The sequence below is a fragment of the Stenella coeruleoalba genome (genome assembly GCF_951394435.1).
Source record: "Stenella coeruleoalba genome assembly, chromosome: 15".
NCBI classification, from domain to species: Eukaryota; Metazoa; Chordata; class Mammalia; order Artiodactyla; family Delphinidae; genus Stenella; species Stenella coeruleoalba.
In genome coordinates this window covers 63,159,961-63,182,920 of record NC_137161.1, presented here as the reverse complement: position 1 = coordinate 63,182,920, position 22,960 = coordinate 63,159,961, and positions in this window count along the sequence as shown.

Sequence of the window (22,960 nt, the reverse complement as noted above, 5' to 3'; positions counted from 1 at the left end):
CCCACGCCCTCACACGCACGCTCCCCCTAATGCGTTGCCGTACCCTCACCTTGACCCTAAACCGTCCCCGTCCCATAACCCTAACCCTAGCCCGAACCCTAACCGTAACCCTTCCCCGAAGCCTGACCCTCACCCGTCCCCTAATCCTAACCCGTACGCTAACACTAACCCGCACCCTCACACGCATGCTCCCCCTAAAGCGTTGCCGTACCCTCACCTGGACCCTAAACCGTCCCCGTCCCCTAACCCTAACCCTAGCCCGAACCCTAACCCTAACCCTTCCCCGAAGCCTGACCCTCACCCGTGCCCTAATCCTAACCCGTACGCTAACACTAACCCGCGCCCTCGCACGCACGCTCCCCCTTAAGCGTTGCCGTACCCTCACTTGGACCCTAAACCATCCCCGTCCACTAAACTTAACCCTAGCCCGAACCCTAACCCTAAACCTTCCCCGAAGCCTGACCCTCACCCGTCCCCTAATCCTAACCTGTACGCTAACACTAAACCGCGCCCTCACACGCACGCTCCCCTAAAGCGTTGCCGTACCCTCACCTGGACCCTAAACCGTCCCCGTCCACTAACCCTAACCCTAGCCAGAACCACAGCCTTAACCCTTCCCCGAAGCCTGACCCTCACCCGTCCCCTAATCCTAACCCGTACGCTAACACTAACCCGCGCCCTCACACGCACGCTCCCCCTAAAGCGTTGCCGTACCCTCACCTGGACCCTAAACCGTCCCTGTCCCCTAACCCTAACCCTAGCCCGAACCCTAACCCTAACCCTTCCCCGAAGCCTGACCCTCACCCGTCCCCTAATCCTAACCCGTACGCTAACACTAACCCGCGCCCTCACACGCACGCTCCCCCTAAAGCGTTGCCGTACCCTCACTTGGACCCTAAACCGTCCCCGTCCCCTAACCCTAACCCTAGCCCGAACCCTAACCCTAACCCTTCCCCGAAGCCTGACCCTCACCCGTCCCCTAATCCTAACCCGTACGCTAACACTAACCCGCGCCCTCACACGCACGCTCCCCCTAAAGCGTTGCCGTACCCTCACCTGGACCCGAAACCGTCCCCATCCCCTAACCCTAACCCTAGCCCGAACCCTAACCCTAACCCTTCCCCGAAGCCTGACCCTCACCCGTGCCCTAATCCTAACCCGTACGCTAACACTAACCCGCGCCCTCACACGCACGCTCCCACTAAAGCGTTGCCATACCCTCACCTGGAACCTAAACCGTCCCCGTCCCCTAACCCTAACCCTACCCCGAACCCTAACCCTAACCCTTCCCCGAAGCCTGACCCTCACCCGTGCCCTAATCCTAACCCGTACGCTAACACTAACCCGCGCCCTCACACGCACGCTCCCCCTAAAGCGTTGCCGTACCCTCACCTGGATCCTAAACCGTCCCCGTCCCCTAACCCTAACCCTAGCCCGAACCCTAACCCTAACCCTTCCCCGAAGCCTGACCCTCACCCGTCCCCTACTCCTAACCCGTACGCTAACGCTAACCCGCGCCCTCACACGCACGCTCCCCCTATAGCGTTGCCGTACCCTCACCTGGACCCTAAACCGTCCCCGTCCCCTAACCCTAACCCTAGCCCGAACCCTAACCCTAACCCTTCCCCGAAGCCTGACCCTCACCCGTGCCCTAATCCTAATCCGTACGCTAACACTAACCCACGCCCTCACACGCACGCTCCCCCTAAAGCGTTGCCGTACCCTCACCTGGACCCTAAACCGTCCCCGTCCACTAACCCTAACCCTAGCCAGAACCACAGCACTAACCCTTCCCCGAAGCCTGACCCTCACCCGTCCCCTAATCCTAACCCGTACGCTAACACTAACCTGCGCCCTCACACGCACGCTCCCCCTAAAGCGTTGCCGTACCCTCACCTGGACCCTAAACCGTCCCCGTCCCCTAACCCTAACCCTAGCCCGAACCCTAACCCTAACCCTTCCCCGAAGCCTGACCCTCACCCGTGCCCTAATCCTAACCCGTACGCTAACACTAACCCGCGCCCTCGCACGCACGATCCCCCTAAAGCGTTGCCGTACCCTCACTTGGACCCTAAACCGTCCCCGTCCCCTAACCCTAACCCTAGCCCGAACCCTAACCCTAAACCTTCCCCGAAGCCTGACCCTCACCCGTCCCCTAATCCTAACCTGTACGCTAACACTAACCCGCACCCTCACACGCACGCTCCCCTAAAGCGTTGCCGTACCCTCACCTGGACCCTAAACCGTCCCCGTCCCCTAACCCTAACCCTAGCCCGAACCCTAACCCTAACCCTTCCCCGAAGCCTGACCCTCACCCGTGCCCTAATCCTAACCCGTACGCTAACACTAACCCGCGCCCTCGCACGCACGCTCCCCCTAAAGCGTTGCCGTACCCTCACCTGGACCCTAAACCGTCCCCGTCCCCTAACCCTAACCCTAGCCCGAACCCTAACCCTAACCCTTCCCCGAAGCCTGACCCTCACCCGTGCCCTAATCCTAACCCGTACGCTAACACTATCCCACGCTCTCACACGCACGCTCCCCCTATAGCGTTGCCGTACCCTCACCTGGACCCTAAACCGTCCCCGTCCCCTAACCCTAACCCTAGCCCGAACCCTAACCCTAACCCTTCCCCGAAGCCTGACCCTCACCCGTGCCCTAATCCTAACCCGTACGCTAACACTAACCCACGCCCTCACACGCACGCTCCCCCTAAAGCGTTGCCGTACCCTCACCTGGACCCTAAACCGTCCCCGTCCACTAACCCTAACCCTAACCAGAACCACAGCCCTAACCCTTCCCCGAAGCCTGACCCTCACCCGTCCCCTAATCCTAACCCGTACGCTAACACTAACCCGCGCCCTCACACGCACGCTCCCCCTAAAGCGTTGCCGTACCCTCACCTGGACCCTAAACCGTCCCCGTCCCCTAACCCTAACCCTAGCCCGAACCCTAACCCTAACCCTTCCCCGAAGCCTGACCCTCACCCGTGCCCTAATCCTAACCCGTACGCTAACACTAACCCGCGCCCTCACACGCACGCTCCCCCTAAAGCGTTGCCGTACCCTCACCTGGACCCTAAACCGTCCCCGTCCCCTAACCCTAACCCTAGCCCGAACCCTAACCGTAACCCTTCCCCGAAGCCTGACCCTCACCCGTCCCCTAATCCTAACCCGTACGCTAACACTAACCCGCGCCCTCACACGCACGCTCCCCCTAAAGCGTTGCCGTACCCTCACCTGGACCCTAAACCGTCCCCGTCCCCTAACCCTAACCCTAGCCCGAACCCTAACCCTAACCCTTCCCCGAAGCCTGACCCTCACCCGTGCCCTAATCCTAACCCGTACGCTAACACTAACCCGCGCCCTCGCACGCACGCTCCCCCTAAAGCGTTGCCGTACCCTCACTTGGACCCTAAACCATCCCCGTCCCCTAACCCTAACCCTAGCCCGAACCCTAACCCTAAACCTTCCCCAAAGCCTGACCCTCACCCGTCCCCTAATCCTAACCTGTACGCTAACACTAACCCGCACCCTCACACGCACGCTCCCCTAAAGCGTTGCCGTACCCTCACCTGGACCCTAAACCATCCCCGTCCCCTAACCCTAACCCTAGCCCGAACCCTAACCCTAACCCTTCCCCGAAGCCTGACCCTCACCCGTCCCCTAATCCTAACCCGTACGCTAACACTAACCCGCGCCCTCACACGCACGCTCCCCCTAAAGCATTGCCGTACCCTCACCTGGACCCTAAACCGTCCCCGTCCCCTAACCCTAACCCTAGCCCGAACCCTAACCCTAACCCTTCCCCGAAGCCTGACCCTCACCCGTGCCCTAATCCTAACCCGTACGCTAACACTATCCCACGCCCTCACACGCACGCTCCCCCTATAGCGTTGCCGTACCCTCACCTGGACCCTAAACCGTCCCCGTCCCCTAACCCTAACCCTAGCCCGAACCCTAACCCTAACCCTTCCCCGAAGCCTGACCCTCACCCGTGCCCTAATCCTAACCCGTACGCTAACACTAACCCACGCCCTCACACGCACGCTCCCCCTAAAGCGTTGCCGTACCCTCACCTGGACCCTAAACCGTCCCCGTCCACTAACCCTAACCCTAACCAGAACCACAGCCCTAACCCTTCCCCGAAGCCTGACCCTCACCCGTCCCCTAATCCTAACCCGTACGCTAACACTAACCCGCGCCCTCACACGCACGCTCCCCCTAAAGCGTTGCCGTACCCTCACCTGGACCCTAAACCGTCCCCGTCCCCTAACCCTAACCCTAGCCCGAACCCTAACCCTAACACTTCCCCGAAGCCTGACCCTCACCCGTGCCCTAATCCTAACCCGTACGCTAACACTAACCCGCGCCCTCACACGCACGCTCCCCCTAAAGCGTTGCCGTACCCTCACCTTGACCCTAAACCGTCCCCGTCCCCTAACCCTAACCCTAGCCCGAACCCTAACCGTAACCCTTTCCCGAAGCCTGACCCTCACCCGTCCCCTAATCCTAACCCGTACGCTAACACTAACCCGCGCCCTCACACGCACGCTCCCCCTAAAGCGTTGCCGTACCCTCACCTGGACCCTAAACCGTCCCCGTCCCCTAACCCTAACCCTAGCCCGAACCCTAACCCTAAACTTTCCCCGAAGCCTGACCCTCACCCGTCCCCTAATCCTAACCCGTACGCTAACACTAACCCGCGCCCTCACACGCACGCTCCCCTAAAGCGTTGCCGTACCCTCACCTGGACCCTAAACCGTCCCCGTCCCCTAACCCTAACCCTAGCCCGAACCCTAACCCTAACCCTTCGCCGAAGCCTGACCCTCACCCGTGCCCTAATCCTAACCCGTACGCTAACACTAACCCGCGCCCTCACACGCACGCTCCCCCTAAAGCGTTGCCGTACCCTCACCTTGACCCTAAACCGTCCCCGTCCCCTAACCCTAACCCTAGCCCGAACCCTAACCGTAACCCTTCCCCGAAGCCTGACCCTCACCCGTCCCCTAATCCTAACCCGTACGCTAACACTAACCCGCGCCCTCACACGCACGCTCCCCCTAAAGCGTTGCCGTACCCTCACCTGGACCCTAAACCGTCCCCGTCCCCTAACCCTAACCCTAGCCCGAACCCTAACCCTAACCCTTCCCCGAAGCCTGACCCTCACCCGTGCCAGAATCCTAACCCGTACGCTAACACTAACCCGCGCCCTCGCACGCACGCTCCCCCTAAAGCGTTGCCGTACCCTCACTTGGACCCTAAACCGTCCCCGTCCCCTAACCCTAACCCTAGCCCGAACCCTAACCCTAAACCTTCCCCGAAGCCTGACCCTCACCCGTCCCCTAATCCTAACCTGTACGCTAACACTAAACCGCGCCCTCACACGCACGCTCCCCTAAAGCGTTGCCGTACCCTCACCTGGACCCTAAACCGTCCCCGTCCCCTAACCCTAACCCTAGCCCGAACCCTAACCCTAACCCTTCCCCGAAGCCTGACCCTCACCCGTGCCCTAATCCTAACCCGTACGCTAACACTAACCCGCGCCCTCACACGCACGCTCCCCCTAAAGCGTTGCCGTACCCTCACCTGGACCCTAAACCGTCCCCGTCCCCTAACCCTAACCCTAGCCCGAACCCTAACCCTAACCCTTCCCCGAAGCCTGACCCTCACCCGTCCCCTAATCCTAACCCGTACGCTAACACTATCCCACGCCCTCACACGCACGCTCCCCCTGTAGCGTTGCCGTACCCTCACCTGGACCCTAAACCGTCCCCGTCCCCTAACCCTAACCCTAGCCCGAACCCTAACCCTAACCCTTCCCCGAAGCCTGACCCTCACCCGTCCCCTAATCCTAACCCGTACGCTAACACTAACCCACGCCCTCACACGCACGCTCCCCCTAAAGCGTTGCCGTACCCTCACCTGGACCCTAAACCGTCCCCGTCCACTAACCCTAACCCTAACCAGAACCACAGCCCTAACCCTTCCCCGAAGCCTGACCCTCACCCGTCCCCTAATCCTAACCCGTACGCTAACACTAACCCGCGCCCTCACACGCACGCTCCCCCTAAAGCGTTGCCGTACCCTCACCTGGACCCTAAACCGTCCCCGTCCCCTAACCCTAACCCTAGCCCGAACCCTAACCGTAACCCTTCCCCGAAGCCTGACCCTCACCCGTCCCCTAATCTTAACCCGTACGCTAACACTAACCCGCGCCCTCACACGCACGCTCCCCCTAAAGCGTTGCCGTACCCTCACCTGGACCCTGAACCGTCCCCGTCCCCTAACCCTAACCCTAGCCCGAACCCTAACCCTAACCCTTCCCCGAAGCCTGACCCTCACCCGTGCCCTAAACCTAACCCGTACGCTAACACTAACCCGCGCCCTCACACGCACGCTCCCCCTAAAGCGTTGCCGTACCCTCACCTGGACCCTAAACCGTCCCCGTCCCCTAACCCTAACCCTAGCCCGAACCCTAACCCTAACCCTTCCCCGAAGCCTGACCCTCACCCGTGCCCTAATCCTAACCCGTACGCTAACACTAACCCGCGCCCTCACACGCACGCTCCCCCTAAAGCGTTGCCGTACCCTCACCTGGACCCTAAACCGTCCCCGTCCCCTAACCCTAACCCTAGCCCGAACCCTAACCCTAACCCTTCCCCGAAGCCTGACCCTCACCTGTGCCCTAATCCTAACCTGTACGCTAACACTAACCCGCGCCCTCACACGCACGCTCCCACTAAAGCGTTGCCGTACCCTCACCTGGACCCTAAACCGTCCCCATCCCCTAACCCTAACCCTAGCCCGAACCCTAACCCTAACCCTTCCCCGAAGCCTGACCCTCACCCGTCCCCTAATCCTAACCCGTACGCTAACACTAACCCGCGCCCTCACACGCACGCTCCCCCTAAAGCGTTGCCGTACCCTCACCTGGACCCTAAACCGTCCCCGTCCCCTAACCCTAACCCTAGCCCGAACCCTAACCCTAACCCTTCCCCGAAGCCTGACCCTCACCCGTCCCCTAATCCTAACCCGTATGCTAACACTAACCCGCGCCCTCACACGCACGCTCCCCCTAAAGCGTTGCCGTACCCTCACCTGGACCCTAAACCGTCCCCGTCCCCTAACCCTAACCCTAGCCCGAACCCTAACCCTAACCCTTCCCCGAAGCCTGACCCTCACCCGTCCCCTAATCCTAACCCGTACGCTAACAGTAACCCGCGCCCTCACACGCACGCTCCCCCTAAAGCGTTGCCGTACCCTCACCTGGACCCTAAACCGTCCCCGTCCCCTAACCCTAACCCTAGCCCGAACCCTAACCCTAACACTTCCCCGAAGCCTGACCCTCACCCGTCCCCTAATCCTAACCCGTACGCTAACACTAACCCGCGCCCTCACACGCACGCTCCCCCTAAAGCGTTGCCGTACCCTCACCTGGACCCTAAACCGTCCCTGTCCCCTAACCCTAACCCTAGCCCGAACCCTAACCCTAACCCTTCCCCGAAGCCTGACCCTCACCCGTGCCCTAATCCTAACCCGTACGCTAACACTAACCCGCGCCCTCACACGCACGCTCCCCCTAAAGCGTTGCCGTACCCTCACCTGGACCCTAAACCGTCCCCGTCCCCTAACCCTAACCCTAGCCCGAACCCTAACCCTAACCCTTCCCCGAAGCCTGACCCTCACCCGTGCCCTAATCCTAAACCGTACGCTAACACTAACCCGCGCCCTCACACGCACGCTCCCCCTAAAGCGTTGCCGTACCCTCACCTGGACCCTAAACCGTCCCCGTCCCCTAACCCTAACCCTAGCCCGAACCCTAACCCAAACCCTTTCCCGAAGCCTGACCCTCACCCGTCCCCTAATCCTAACCCGTACGCTAACACTAACCCGCGCCCTCACACGCACGCTCCCCCTAAAGCGTTGCCGTACCCTCACCTGGACCATAAACCGTCCCCGTCCACTAACCCTAACCCTAGCCAGAACCACAGCCTTAACCCTTCCCCGAAGCCTGACCCTCACCCGTCCCCTAATCCTAACCCGTACGATAACACTAACCCGCGCCCTCACACGCACGCTCCCCCTAAAGCGTTGCCGTACCCTCACTTGGACCCTAAACCGTCCCCGTCCCCTAACCCTAACCCTAGCCCGAACCCTAACCCTAACCCTTCCCCGAAGCCTGACCCTCACCCGTGCCCTAATCCTAACCCGTACGCTAACACTAACCCACGCCCTCACACGCACGCTCCCCCTAAAGCGTTGCCGTACCCTCACCTGGACCCTAAACCGTCCCCGTCCACTAACCCTAACCCTAACCAGAACCACAGCCCTAACCCTTCCCCGAAGCCTGACCCTCACCCGTGCCCTAATCCTAACCCGTACGCTAACACTAACCCGCGCCCTCACACGCACGCTCCCCCTAAAGCGTTGCCGTACCCTCACCTGGACCCTAAACCGTCCCCGTCCCCTAACCCTAACCCTAGCCCGAACCCTAACCCTAACCCTTCCCCGAAGCCTGACCCTCACCCGTCCCCTAATCCTAACCCGTACGCTAACACTAACCCGCGCCCTCACACGCACGCTCCCCCTAAAGCGTTGCCGTACCCTCACCTGGACCCTAAACCGTCCCCGTCCCCTAACCCTAACCCTAGCCCGAACCCTAACCCTAACCCTTCCCCGAAGCCTGACCCTCACCCGTCCCCTAATCCTAACCCGTACGCTAACACTAACCCGCGCCCTCACACGCATGCTCCCCCTAAATCGTTGCCGTACCCTCACCTGGACCCTAAACCGTCCCCGTCCCCTAACCCTAACCCTAACCCGAACCCTAACCCTAACCCTTCCCCGAAGCCTGACCCTCACCCGTCCCCTAATCCTAACCCGTACGATAACACTAACCCGCGCCCTCACACGCACGCTCCCCCTAAAGCGTTGCCGTACCCTCACCTGGACCCTAAACCGTCCCCGTCCCCTAACCCTAACCCTAGCCCGAACCCTAACCCTAACCCTTCCCCGAAGCCTGACCCTCACCCGTGCCCTAATCCTAACCCGTACGCTAACACTAACCCGCGCCCTCACACGCACGCTCCCCCTAAAGCGTTGCCGTACCCTCACCTGGACCCTAAACCGTCCCCGTCCCCTAACCCTAACCCTAGCCCGAACCCTAACCCTAACCCTTCCCCGAAGCCTGACCCTCACCCGTGCCCTAATCCTAAACCGTACGCTAACACTAACCCGCGCCCTCACACGCACGCTCCCCCTAAAGCGTTGCCGTACCCTCACTTGGACCCTAAACCGTCCCCGTCCCCTAACCCTAACCCTAGCCCGAACTCTAACCCAAACCCTTTCCCGAAGCCTGACCCTCACCCGTCCCCTAATCCTAACCCGTACGCTAACACTAACCCGCGCCCTCACACGCACGCTCCCCCTAAAGCGTTGCCGTACCCTCACCTGGACCCTAAACCGTCCCCGTCCCCTAACCCTAACCCTAGCCCGAACCCTAATCCTAACCCTTCCCCGAAGCCTGACACTCACCCGTGCCCTAATCCTAACCCGTACGCTAACACTAACCCGCGCCCTCACACGCACGCTCCCCCTAAAGCGTTGCCGTACCCTCACCTGGACCCTAAACCGTCCCCGTCCCCTAACCCTAACCCTAGCCCGAACCCTAACCCTAACCCTTCCCCGAAGCCTGACCCTCACCCGTGCCCTAATCCTAACCCGTACGCTAACACTAACCCGCGCCCTCACACGCACGCTCCCCCTAAAGCGTTGCCGTACCCTCACCTGGACCCTAAACCGTCCCCGTCCCCTAACCCTAACCCTAGCCCGAACCCTAACCCTAACCCTTCCCCGAAGCCTGACCCTCACCCGTCCCCTAATCCTAACCCGTACGCTAACACTAACTTGCGCCCTCACACGCACGCTCCCCCTAAAGCGTTGCCGTACCCTCACCTGGACCCTAAACCGTCCCCGTCCCCTAACCCTAACCCTAGCCCGAACCCTAACCCTAACCCTTCCCCGAAGCCTGACCCTCACCCGTCCCCTAATCCTAACCCGTACGCTAACACTAACCCGCGCCCTCACACGCACGCTCCCCCTAAAGCGTTGCCGTACCCTCACCTGGACCCTAAACCGTCCCCGTCCCCTAACCCTAACCCTAGCCCGAACCCTAACCCTAACACTTCCCCGAAGCCTGACCCTCACCCGTCCCCTAATCCTAACCCGTACGCTAACACTAACCCGCGCCCTCACACGCACGCTTCCCCTAAAGCGTTGCCGTACCCTCACCTGGACCCTAAACCGTCCCCGTCCCCTAACCCTAACCCTAGCCCGAACCCTAACCCTAACCCTAACCCTTCCCCGAAGCCTGACCCTCACCCGTCCCCTAATCCTAACACGTACGCTAACACTAACCCGCGCCCTGACACACACGCTCCCCCTAAAGCGTTGCCATACCCTCACCTGGACCCTAAACCGTCCCCGTCCCCTAACCCTAACCCTAGCCCGAACCCTAACCCTAACCCTTCCCCGAAGCCTGACCCTCACCCGTCCCCTAATCCTAACCCGTATGCTAACACTAACCCGCGCCCTCACACGCACGCTCCCCCTAAAGCGTTGTCGTACCCTCACCTGGACACTAAACCGTCCCCGTCCCCTAACCCTAACCCTAGCCCGAACCCTAACCCTAACCCTGCCCCGAAGGCTGACCTTCACCCGACCCCTAATCCTAACCCGTACGCTAACACTAACCCGCGCCCTCACACGCACGCTCCCCCTAAAGCGTTGCCGTACCCTCACCTGGACCCTAAACCGTCCCCGTCCCCTAACCCTAACCCTAGCCCGAACCCTAACCCTAACCCTAACCCTTCCCCGAAGCCTGAGCCTCACCCGTGCCCTAATCCTAACCCGTACGCTAACACTAACCCGCGCCCTCACACGCACGCTCCCCCTAAAGCGTTGCCGTACCCTCACCTGGACCCTAAACCGTCCCCGTCCCCTAACCCTAACCCTAGCCCGAACCCTAAACCTAACCCTTCCCCGAAGCCTGACCCTCACCCGTGCCCTAATCCTAAACCGTACGCTAACACTAACCCGCGCCCTCACACGCACGCTCCCCCTAAAGCGTTGCCGTACCCTCACCTGGACCCTAAACCGTCCCCGTCCCCTAACCCTAACCCTAGCCCGAACCCTAACCCTAACCCTTTCCCGAAGCCTGACCCTCACCCGTCCCCTAATCCTAACCCGTACGCTAACACTAACCCGCGCCCTCACACGCACGCTCCCCCTAAAGCGTTGCCGTACCCTCAACTGGACCATAAACCGTCCCCGTCCACTAACCCTAACCCTAGCCAGAACCACAGCCTTAACCCTTCCCCGAAGCCTGACCCTCACCCGTCCCCTAATCCTAACCCGTACGATAACACTAACCCGCGCCCTCACACGCACGCTCCCCCTAAAGCGTTGCCGTACCCTCACCTGAACCCTAAACCGTCCCCGTCCCCTAACCCTAACCCTAGCCGGAACCCTAACCCTAACCCTTCCCCGAAGCCTGACCCTCACCCGTGCCCTAATCCTAACCCGTACGCTAACACTAACCCGCGCCATCACACGCACGCTCCCCCTAAAGCGTTGCCGTATCCTCACCTGGACCCTAAACCGTCCCCGTCCCTTAACCCTAACCCTAGCCCGAATCCTAACCCTAACTCTTCCCCGAAGCCTGACCCTCACCCGTCCCCTAATCCTAACCCGTACGCTAACACTAACCCGTGCCCTCACACGCACGCTCCCACTAAAGCGTTGCCGTACCCTCACCTGGAACCTAAACCGTCCCCGTCCCCTAACCCTAACCCTAGCCCGAACCCTAACCCTAACCCTTCCCCGAAGCCTGACCCTCCCCCGTGCCCTAATCCTAACCCGTACGCTAACACTAACCCGCGCCCTCACACGCACGCTCCCCCTAAAGCGTTGCCGTACCCTCACATGGATCCTAAACCGTCCCCATCCCCTAACCCCAACCCTAGCCCAAACCCTAACCCTAACCTTTCCCCGAAGCCTGACCCTCACCTGTCCCCTACTCGTAGCCCGTACGCTAACGCTAACCCGCGCCCTCACACGCACGCTCCCCCTATAGCGTTGCCGTACCCTCACCTGGACCCTAAACCGTCCCCGTCCCCTAACCCTAACCCTAGCCCGAACCCTAACCCTAACCCTTCCCCGAAGCCTGACCCTCACCCGTGCCCTAATCCTAACCCGTACGCTAACACTAACCCACGCCCTCACACGCACGCTCCCCCTAAAGCGTTGCCGTACCCTCACCTGAACCCTAAACCGTCCCCGTCCACTAACCCTAACCCTAGCCAGAACCACAGCCCTAACCCTTCCCCGAAGCCTGACCCTCACCCGTCCCCTAATGCTAACCCGTACGCTAACACTAACCCGCGCCCTCACACGCACGCTCCCCCTAAAGCGTTGCCGTACCCTCACCTGGACCCTAAACCGTCCCCGTCCCCTAACCCTAACCCTAGCCCGAACCCTAACCCTAACCCTTCCCCGAAGCCTGACCCTCACCCGTGCCCTAATCCTAAACCGTACGCTAACACTAACCCGCGCCCTCACACGCACGCTCCCCCTAAAGCGTTGCCGTACCCTCACCTGGACCCTAAACCGTCCCCGTCCCTTAACCCTAACCCTAGCCCGAATCCTAACCCTAACTCTTCCCCGAAGCCTGACCCTCACCCGTCCCCTAATCCTAACCCGTACGCTAACACTAACCCGTGCCCTCACACGCACGCTCCCACTAAAGCGTTGCCGTACCCTCACCTGGAACCTAAACCGTCCCCGTCCCCTAACCCTAACCCTAGCCCGAACCCTAACCCTAACCCTTCCCCGAAGCCTGACCCTCCCCCGTGCCATAATCCTAACCCGTACGCTAACACTAACCCGCGCCCTCACACGCACGCTCCCCCTAAAGCGTTGCCGTACCCTCACATGGATCCTAAACCGTCCCCTAACCCTAACCCTAACCCTAGCCCAAACCCTAACCCTAACCTTTCCCCGAAGCCTGACCCTCACCTGTCCCCTACTCGTAACCCGTACGCTAACGCTAACCCGCGCCCTCACACGCACGCTCCCCCTATAGCGTTGCCATACCCTCACCTGGACCCTAAACCGTCCCCGTCCCCTAACCCTAACCCTAGCCCGAACCCTAACCCTAACCCTTCCCCGAAGCCTGACCCTCACCCGTGCCCTAATCCTAACCCGTACGCTAACACTAACCCACGCCCTCACACGCACGCTCCCCTTAAAGCGTTGCCGTACCCTCACCTGAACCCTAAACCGTCCCCGTCCACTAACCCTAACCCTAGCCAGAACCACAGCCCTAACCCTTCCCCGAAGCCTGACCCTCACCCGTCCCCTAATGCTAACCCGTACGCTAACACTAACCCGCGCCCTCACACGCACGCTCCCCCTAAAGCGTTGCCGTACCCTCACCTGGACCCTAAACCGTCCCCGTCCCCTAACCCTAACCCTAGCCCGAACCCTAACCCTAACCCTTCCCCGAAGCCTGACCCTCACCCGTGCCCTAATCCTAACCCGTACGCTAACACTAACCCGCGCCCTCGCACGCACGCTGCCCCTAAAGCGTTGCCGTACCCTCACTTGGACCCTAAACCGTCCCCGTCCCCTAACCCTAACCCTAGCCCGAACCCTAAACCTAACCCTTCCCCGAAGCCTGACCCTCACCCATCCCCTAATCCTAACCCGTACGCTAACACTAACCCGCGCCCTCACACGCACGCTCCCCCTAAAGCGTTGCCGTACCCTCACCTGGACCCTAAACCGTCCCCGTCCCCTAACCCTAACCCTAGCCCGAACCCTAACCCTAACCCTAACCCTTCCCCGAAGCCTGAGCCTCACCCGTGCCCTAATCCTAACCCGTACGCTAACACTAACCCGCGCCCTCACACGCACGCTCCCCCTAAAGCGTTGCCGTACCCTCACCTGGACCCTAAACCGTCCCCGTCCCCTAACCCTAACCCTAGCCCGAACCCTAAACCTAACCCTTCCCCGAAGCCTGACCCTCACCCGTGCCCTAATCCTAAACCGTACGCTAACACTAACCCGCGCCCTCACACGCACGCTCCCCCTAAAGCGTTGCCGTACCCTCACCTGGACCCTAAACCGTCCCCGTCCCCTAACCCTAACCCTAGCCCGAACCCTAACCCTAACCCTTTCCCGAAGCCTGACCCTCACCCGTCCCCTAATCCTAACCCGTACGCTAACACTAACCCGCGCCCTCACACGCACGCTCCCCCTAAAGCGTTGCCGTACCCTCAACTGGACCATAAACCGTCCCCGTCCACTAACCCTAACCCTAGCCAGAACCACAGCCTTAACCCTTCCCCGAAGCCTGACCCTCACCCGTCCCCTAATCCTAACCCGTACGATAACACTAACCCACGCCCTCACACGCACGCTCCCCCTAAAGCGTTGCCGTACCCTCACCTGAACCCTAAACCGTCCCCGTCCCCTAACCCTAACCCTAGCCGGAACCCTAACCCTAACCCTTCCCCGAAGCCTGACCCTCACCCGTGCCCTAATCCTAACCCGTACGCTAACACTAACCTGCGCCATCACACGCACGCTCCCCATAAAGCGTTGCCGTATCCTCACCTGGACCCTAAACCGTCCCCGTCCCTTAACCCTAACCCTAGCCCGAATCCTAACCCTAACTCTTCCCCGAAGCCTGACCCTCACCCGTCCCCTAATCCTAACCCGTACGCTAACACTAACCCGTGCCCTCACACGCACGCTCCCACTAAAGCGTTGCCGTACCCTCACCTGGAACCTAAACCGTCCCCGTCCCCTAACCCTAACCCTAGCCCGAACCCTAACCCTAACCCTTCCCCGAAGCCTGACCCTCCCCCGTGCCCTAATGCTAACCCGTACGCTAACACTAACCCGCGCCCTCACACGCACGCTCCCCCTAAAGCGTTGCCGTACCCTCACATGGATCCTAAACCGTCCCCATCCCCTAACCCCAACCCTAGCCCAAACCCTAACCCTAACCTTTCCCCGAAGCCTGACCCTCACCTGTCCCCTACTCGTAACCCGTACGCTAACGCTAACCCGCGCCCTCACACGCACGCTCCCCCTATAGCGTTGCCGTACCCTCACCTGGACCCTAAACCGTCCCCGTCCCCTAACCCTAACCCTAGCCCGAACCCTAACCCTAACCCTTCCCCGAAGCCTGACCCTCACCCGTGCCCTAATCCTAACCCGTACGCTAACACTAACCCACGCCCTCACACGCACGCTCCCCCTAAAGCGTTGCCGTACCCTCACCTGAACCCTAAACCGTCCCCGTCCACTAACCCTAACCCTAGCCAGAACCACAGCCCTAACCCTTCCCCGAAGCCTGACCCTCACCCGTCCCCTAATGCTAACCCGTACGCTAACACTAACCCGCGCCCTCACACGCACGCTCCCCCTAAAGCGTTGCCGTACCCTCACCTGGACCCTAAACCGTCCCCGTCCCCTAACCCTAACCCTAGCCCGAACCCTAACCCTAACCCTTCCCCGAAGCCTGACCCTCACCCGTGCCCTAATCCTAAACCGTACGCTAACACTAACCCGCGCCCTCACACGCACGCTCCCCCTAAAGCGTTGCCGTACCCTCACCTGGACCCTAAACCGTCCCCGTCCCCTAACCCTAACCCTAGCCCGAACCCTAACCCTAACCCTTTCCCGAAGCCTGACCCTCACCCGTCCCCTAATCCTAACCCGTACGCTAACACTAACCCGCGCCCTCACACGCACGCTCCCCCTAAAGCGTTGCCGTACCCTCACCTGGACCATAAACCGTCCCCGTCCACTAACCCTAACCCTAGCCAGAACCACAGCCTTAACCCTTCCCCGAAGCCTGACCCTCACCCGTCCCCTAATCCTAACCCGTACGATAACACTAACACGCGCCCTCACACGCACGCTCCCCCTAAAGCGTTGCCGTGCCCTCACCTGGACCCTAAACCGTCCCCGTCCCCTAACCCTAACCCTAGCCGGAACCCTAACCCTAACCCTTCCCCGAAGCCTGACCCTCACCCGTGCCCTAATCCTAACCCGTACGCTAACACTAACCTGCGCCCTCACACGCACGCTCCCCCTAAAGCGTTGCCGTACCCTCACCTGGACCCTAAACCGTCCCCGTCCCTTAACCCTAACCCTAGCCCGAATCCTAACCCTAACTCTTCCCCGAAGCCTGACCCTCACCCGTCCCCTAATCCTAACCCGTACGCTAACACTAACCCGTGCCCTCACACGCACGCTCCCACTAAAGCGTTGCCGTACCCTCACCTGGAACCTAAACCGTCCCCGTCCCCTAACCCTAACCCTAGCCCGAACCCTAACCCTAACCCTTCCCCGAAGCCTGACCCTCCCCCGTGCCCTAATCCTAACCCGTACGCTAACACTAACCCGCGCCCTCACACGCACGCTCCCCCTAAAGCGTTGCCGTACCCTCACATGGATCCTAAACCGTCCCCTAACCCTAACCCTAACCCTAGCCCAAACCCTAACCCTAACCTTTCCCCGAAGCCTGACCCTCACCTGTCCCCTACTCGTAACCCGTACGCTAACGCTAACCCGCGCCCTCACACGCACGCTCCCCCTATAGCGTTGCCATACCCTCACCTGGACCCTAAACCGTCCCCGTCCCCTAACCCTAACCCTAGCCCGAACCCTAACCCTAACCCTTCCCCGAAGCCTGACCCTCACCCGTGCCCTAATCCTAACCCGTACGCTAACACTAACCCACGCCCTCACACGCACGCTCCCCTTAAAGCGTTGCCGTACCCTCACCTGAACCCTAAACCGTCCCCGTCCACTAACCCTAACCCTAGCCAGAACCACAGCCCTAACCCTTCCCCGAAGCCTGACCCTCACCCGTCCCCTAATGCTAACCCGTACGCTAACACTAACCCGCGCCCTCACACGCACGCTCCCCCTAAAGCGTTGCCGTACCCTCACCTGGACCCTAAACCGTCCCCGTCCCCTAACCCTAACCCTAGCCCGAACCCTAACCCTAACCCTTCCCCGAAGCCTGACCCTCACCCGTGCCCTAATCCTAACCCGTACGCTAACACTAACCCGCGCCCTCGCACGCACGCTGCCCCTAAAGCGTTGCCGTACCCTCACTTGGACCCTAAACCGTCCCCGTCCCCTAACCCTAACCCTAGCCCGAACCCTAAACCTAACCCTTCCCCGAAGCCTGACCCTCACCCATCCCCTAATCCTAACCCGTACGCTAACACTAACCCGCGCCCTCACACGCACGCTCCCCCTAAAGCGTTGCCGTACCCTCACCTGGACCCTAAACCGTCCCCGTCCACTAACCCTAACCCTAGCCCGAACCCTAACCCTAACCCTTCCCCGAAGCCTGACCCTCACCCGTCCCCTAATCCTAACCCGTACGCTAACACTAACCCGCGCCCTCACACGCACGCTCCCCCTAAAGCGTTGCCGTACCCTCACCTGGACCCTAAACCGTCCCCCTCCCCTAACCCTAACCCTAGCCCGAACCCTAACCCTAACCCTTCCCCGAAGCCTGACCCTCACCCGTGCCCTAATCCTAACCCGTACGCTAACACTAACCCGCGCCCTCACACGCACGCTCCCTCTAAAGCGTTGCCGTACCCTCACCTGGACCCTAAACCGTCCCCGTCCCCTAACCCTAACCCTAGCCCGAACCCTAACCCTAACCCTTCCCCGAAGCCTGACCCTCACCCGTGCCCTAATCCTAACCCGTACGCTAACACTAACCCGCGCCCTCACACGCACGCTCCCTCTAAAGCGTTGCCGTACCCTCACCTGGACCCTAAACCGTCCCCGTCCCCTAACCCTAACCCTAGCCCGAACCCTAACCCTAACCCTTCCCCGAAGCCTGACCCTCACCCGTCCCCTAATCCTAACCCGTACGCTAACACTAACCCGCGCCCTCACACGCACGCTCCCCCTAAAGCGTTGCCGTACCCTCACCTGGACCCTAAACCGTCCCCGTCCCCTAACCCTAACCCTAGCCCGAACCCTAACCCTAACCCTTCCCCGAAGCCTGACCCTCACCCGTGCCCTAATCCTAACCCGTACGCTAACACTAACCCGCGCCCTCACACGCACGCTCCCCCTAAAGCGTTGCCGTACCCTCACCTGGACCCTAAACCGTCCCCGTCCCCTAACCCTAACCCTAGCCCGAACCCTAACCCTAACCCTTCCCCGAAGCCTGATCCTCACCCGTGCCCTAATCCTAAACCGTACGCTAACACTAATCCGCGCCCTCACACGCACGCTCCCCCTAAAGCGTTGCCGTACCCTCACCTGGACCCTAAACCGTCCCCGTCCCCTAACCCTAACCCTAGCCCAAACCCTAACCCAAACCCTTTCCCGAAGCCTGACCCTCACCCGTCCCCTAATCCTAACCCGTACGCTAACACTAACCCGCGCCCTCACACGCACGCTCCCCCTAAAGCGTTGCCGTACCCTCACCTGGACCATAAACCGTCCCCGTCCACTAACCCTAACCCTAGCCAGAACCACAGCCTTAACCCTTCCCCGAAGCCTGACCCTCACCCGTCCCCTAATCCTAACCCGTACGATAACACTAACCCGCGCCCTCACACGCACGCTCCCCCTAAAGCGTTGCCGTACCCTCACCTGGACCCTAAACCGTCCCCGTCCCCTAACCCTAACCCTAGCCCGAACCCTAACCCTAACCCTTCCCCGAAGCCTGACCCTCACCCGTGCCCTAATCCTAACCCGTACGCTAACACTAACCCGCGCCCTCACACGCACGCTCCCCCTAAAGCGTTGCCGTACCCTCACCTGGACCCTAAACCGTCCCCGTCCCTTAACCCTAACCCTAGCCCGAATCCTAACCCTAACCCTTCCCCGAAGCCTGACCCTCACCCGTCCCCTAATCCTAACCCGTACGCTAACACTAACCCGCGCCCTCACACGCACCCTCCCACTAAAGCGTTGCCGTACCCTCACCTGGAACCTAAACCGTCCCCGTCCCCTAACCCTAACCCTAGCCCGAACCCTAACCCTAACCCTTCCCCGAAGCCTGACCCTCCCCCGTGCCCTAATCCTAACCCGTACGCTAACACTAACCCGCGCCCTCACACGTACGCTCCCCCTAAAGCGTTGCCGTACCCTCACATGGATCCTAAACCGTCCCCGTCCCCTAACCCTAACCCTAGCCCGAACCCTAACCCTAACCCTTCCCCGAAGCCTGACCCTCACCCGTGCCCTAATCCTAACCCGTACGCTAACACTAACCCACGCCCTCACACGCACGCTCCCCCTAAAGCGTTGCCGTACCCTCACCTGGACCCTAAACCGTCCCCGTCCACTAACACTAACCCTAGCCAGAACCACAGCCCTAACCCTTCCCCGAAGCCTGACCCTCACCCGTCCCCTAATGCTAAACCGTACGCTAACACTAACCCGCGCCCTCACACGCACGCTCCCCCTAAAGCGTTGCCGTACCCTCACCTGGACCCTAAACCGTCCCCGTCCCCTAACCCTAACCCTAGCCCGAACCCTAACCGTAACCCTTCCCCGAAGCCTGACCCTCACCCGTGCCCTAATCCTAACCCGTACGCTAACACTAACCCGCGCCCTCGCACGCACGCTCCCCCTAAAGCGTTGCCGTACCCTCACTTGGACCCTAAACCGTCCCCGTCCTCTAACCCTAACCCTAGCCCGAACCCTAACCCTAACCCTTCCCCGAAGCCTGACCCTCCCCCGTGCCCTAATCCTAACCCGTACGCTAACACTAACCCGCGCCCTCACACGTACGCTCCCCCTAAAGCGTTGCCGTACCCTCACATGGATCCTAAACCGTCCCCGTCCCCTAACCCTAACCCTAGCCCGAACCCTAACCCTAACCCTTCCCCGAAGCCTGACCCTCACCCGTGCCCTAATCCTAACCCGTACGCTAACACTAACCCGCGCCCTCACACGCACGCTCCCCCTAAAGCGTTGCCGTACCCTCACCTGGACCCTAAACCGTCCCCGTCCCCTAACCCTAACCCTAGCCCGAACCCTAACCCTAACCCTTCCCCGAAGCCTGATCCTCACCCGTGCCCTAATCCTAAACCGTACGCTAACACTAATCCGCGCCCTCACACGCACGCTCCCCCTAAAGCGTTGCCGTACCCTCACCTGGACCCTAAACCGTCCCCGTCCCCTAACCCTAACCCTAGCCCAAACCCTAACCCAAACCCTTTCCCGAAGCCTGACCCTCACCCGTCCCCTAATCCTAACCCGTACGCTAACACTAACCCGCGCCCTCACACGCACGCTCCCCCTAAAGCGTTGCCGTACCCTCACCTGGACCATAAACCGTCCCCGTCCACTAACCCTAACCCTAGCCAGAACCACAGCCTTAACCCTTCCCCGAAGCCTGACCCTCACCCGTCCCCTAATCCTAACCCGTACGATAACACTAACCCGCGCCCTCACACGCACGCTCCCCCTAAAGCGTTGCCGTACCCTCACCTGGACCCTAAACCGTCCCCGTCCCCTAACCCTAACCCTAGCCCGAACCCTAACCCTAACCCTTCCCCGAAGCCTGACCCTCACCCGTGCCCTAATCCTAACCCGTACGCTAACACTAACCCGCGCCCTCACACGCACGCTCCCCCTAAAGCGTTGCCGTACCCTCACCTGGACCCTAAACCGTCCCCGTCCCTTAACCCTAACCCTAGCCCGAATCCTAACCCTAACCCTTCCCCGAAGCCTGACCCTCACCCGTCCCCTAATCCTAACCCGTACGCTAACACTAACCCGCGCCCTCACACGCACCCTCCCACTAAAGCGTTGCCGTACCCTCACCTGGAACCTAAACCGTCCCCGTCCCCTAACCCTAACCCTAGCCCGAACCCTAACCCTAACCCTTCCCCGAAGCCTGACCCTCCCCCGTGCCCTAATCCTAACCCGTACGCTAACACTAACCCGCGCCCTCACACGTACGCTCCCCCTAAAGCGTTGCCGTACCCTCACATGGATCCTAAACCGTCCCCGTCCCCTAACCCTAACCCTAGCCCGAACCCTAACCCTAACCCTTCCCCGAAGCCTGACCCTCACCCGTGCCCTAATCCTAACCCGTACGCTAACACTAACCCACGCCCTCACACGCACGCTCCCCCTAAAGCGTTGCCGTACCCTCACCTGGACCCTAAACCGTCCCCGTCCACTAACACTAACCCTAGCCAGAACCACAGCCCTAACCCTTCCCCGAAGCCTGACCCTCACCCGTCCACTAATGCTAAACCGTACGCTAACACTAACCCGCGCCCTCACACGCACACTCCCCCTAAAGCGTTGCCGTACCCTCACCTGGACCCTAAACCGTCCCCGTCCCCTAACCCTAACCCTAGCCCGAACCCTAACCGTAACCCTTCCCCGAAGCCTGACCCTCACCCGTGCCCTAATCCTAACCCGTACGCTAACACTAACCCGCGCCCTCGCACGCACGCTCCCCCTAAAGCGTTGCCGTACCCTCACTTGGACCCTAAACCGTCCCCGTCCTCTAACCCTAACCCTAGCCCGAACCCTAAACCTAACCCTTCCCCAAAGCCTGACCCTCACCCATCCCCTAATCCTAACCCGTACGCTAACACTAACCCGCGCCCTCACACGCACGCTCCCCCTAAAGCGTTGCCGTACCCTCACCTGGACCCTAAACCGTCCCCGTCCCCTAACCCTAACCCTAGCCCGAACCCTAACCCTAACCCTTCCCCGAAGCCTGACCCTCACCCGTGCCCTAATCCTAACCCGTACGCTAACACTAACCCGCGCCCTCACACGCACGCTCCCCCTAAAGCGTTGCCGTACCCTCACCTGGACCCTAAACCGTCCCCGTCCCTTAACCCTAACCCTAGCCCGAATCCTAACCCTAACCCTTCCCCGAAGCCTGACCCTCACCCGTCCCCTAATCCTAACCCGTACGCTAACACTAACCCGCGCCCTCACACGCACCCTCCCACTAAAGCGTTGCCGTACCCTCACCTGGAACCTAAACCGTCCCCGTCCCCTAACCCTAACCCTAGCCCGAACCCTAACCCTAACCCTTCCCCGAAGCCTGACCCTCCCCCGTGCCCTAATCCTAACCCGTACGCTAACACTAACCCGCGCCCTCACACGTACGCTCCCCCTAAAGCGTTGCCGTACCCTCACATGGATCCTAAACCGTCCCCGTCCCCTAACCCTAACCCTAGCCCGAACCCTAACCCTAACCCTTCCCCGAAGCCTGACCCTCACCCGTGCCCTAATCCTAACCCGTACGCTAACACTAACCCACGCCCTCACACGCACGCTCCCCCTAAAGCGTTGCCGTACCCTCACCTGGACCCTAAACCGTCCCCGTCCACTAACACTAACCCTAGCCAGAACCACAGCCCTAACCCTTCCCCGAAGCCTGACCCTCACCCGTCCCCTAATGCTAAACCGTACGCTAACACTAACCCGCGCCCTCACACGCACACTCCCCCTAAAGCGTTGCCGTACCCTCACCTGGACCCTAAACCGTCCCCGTCCCCTAACCCTAACCCTAGCCCGAACCCTAACCGTAACCCTTCCCCGAAGCCTGACCCTCACCCGTGCCCTAATCCTAACCCGTACGCTAACACTAACCCGCGCCCTCGCACGCACGCTCCCCCTAAAGCGTTGCCGTACCCTCACTTGGACCCTAAACCGTCCCCGTCCTCTAACCCTAACCCTAGCCCGAACCCTAAACCTAACCCTTCCCCAAAGCCTGACCCTCACCCATCCCCTAATCCTAACCCGTACGCTAACACTAACCCGCGCCCTCACACGCACGCTCCCCCTAAAGCGTTGCCGTACCCTCACCTGGACCCTAAACCGTCCCCGTCCCCTAACCCTAACCCTAGCCCGAACCC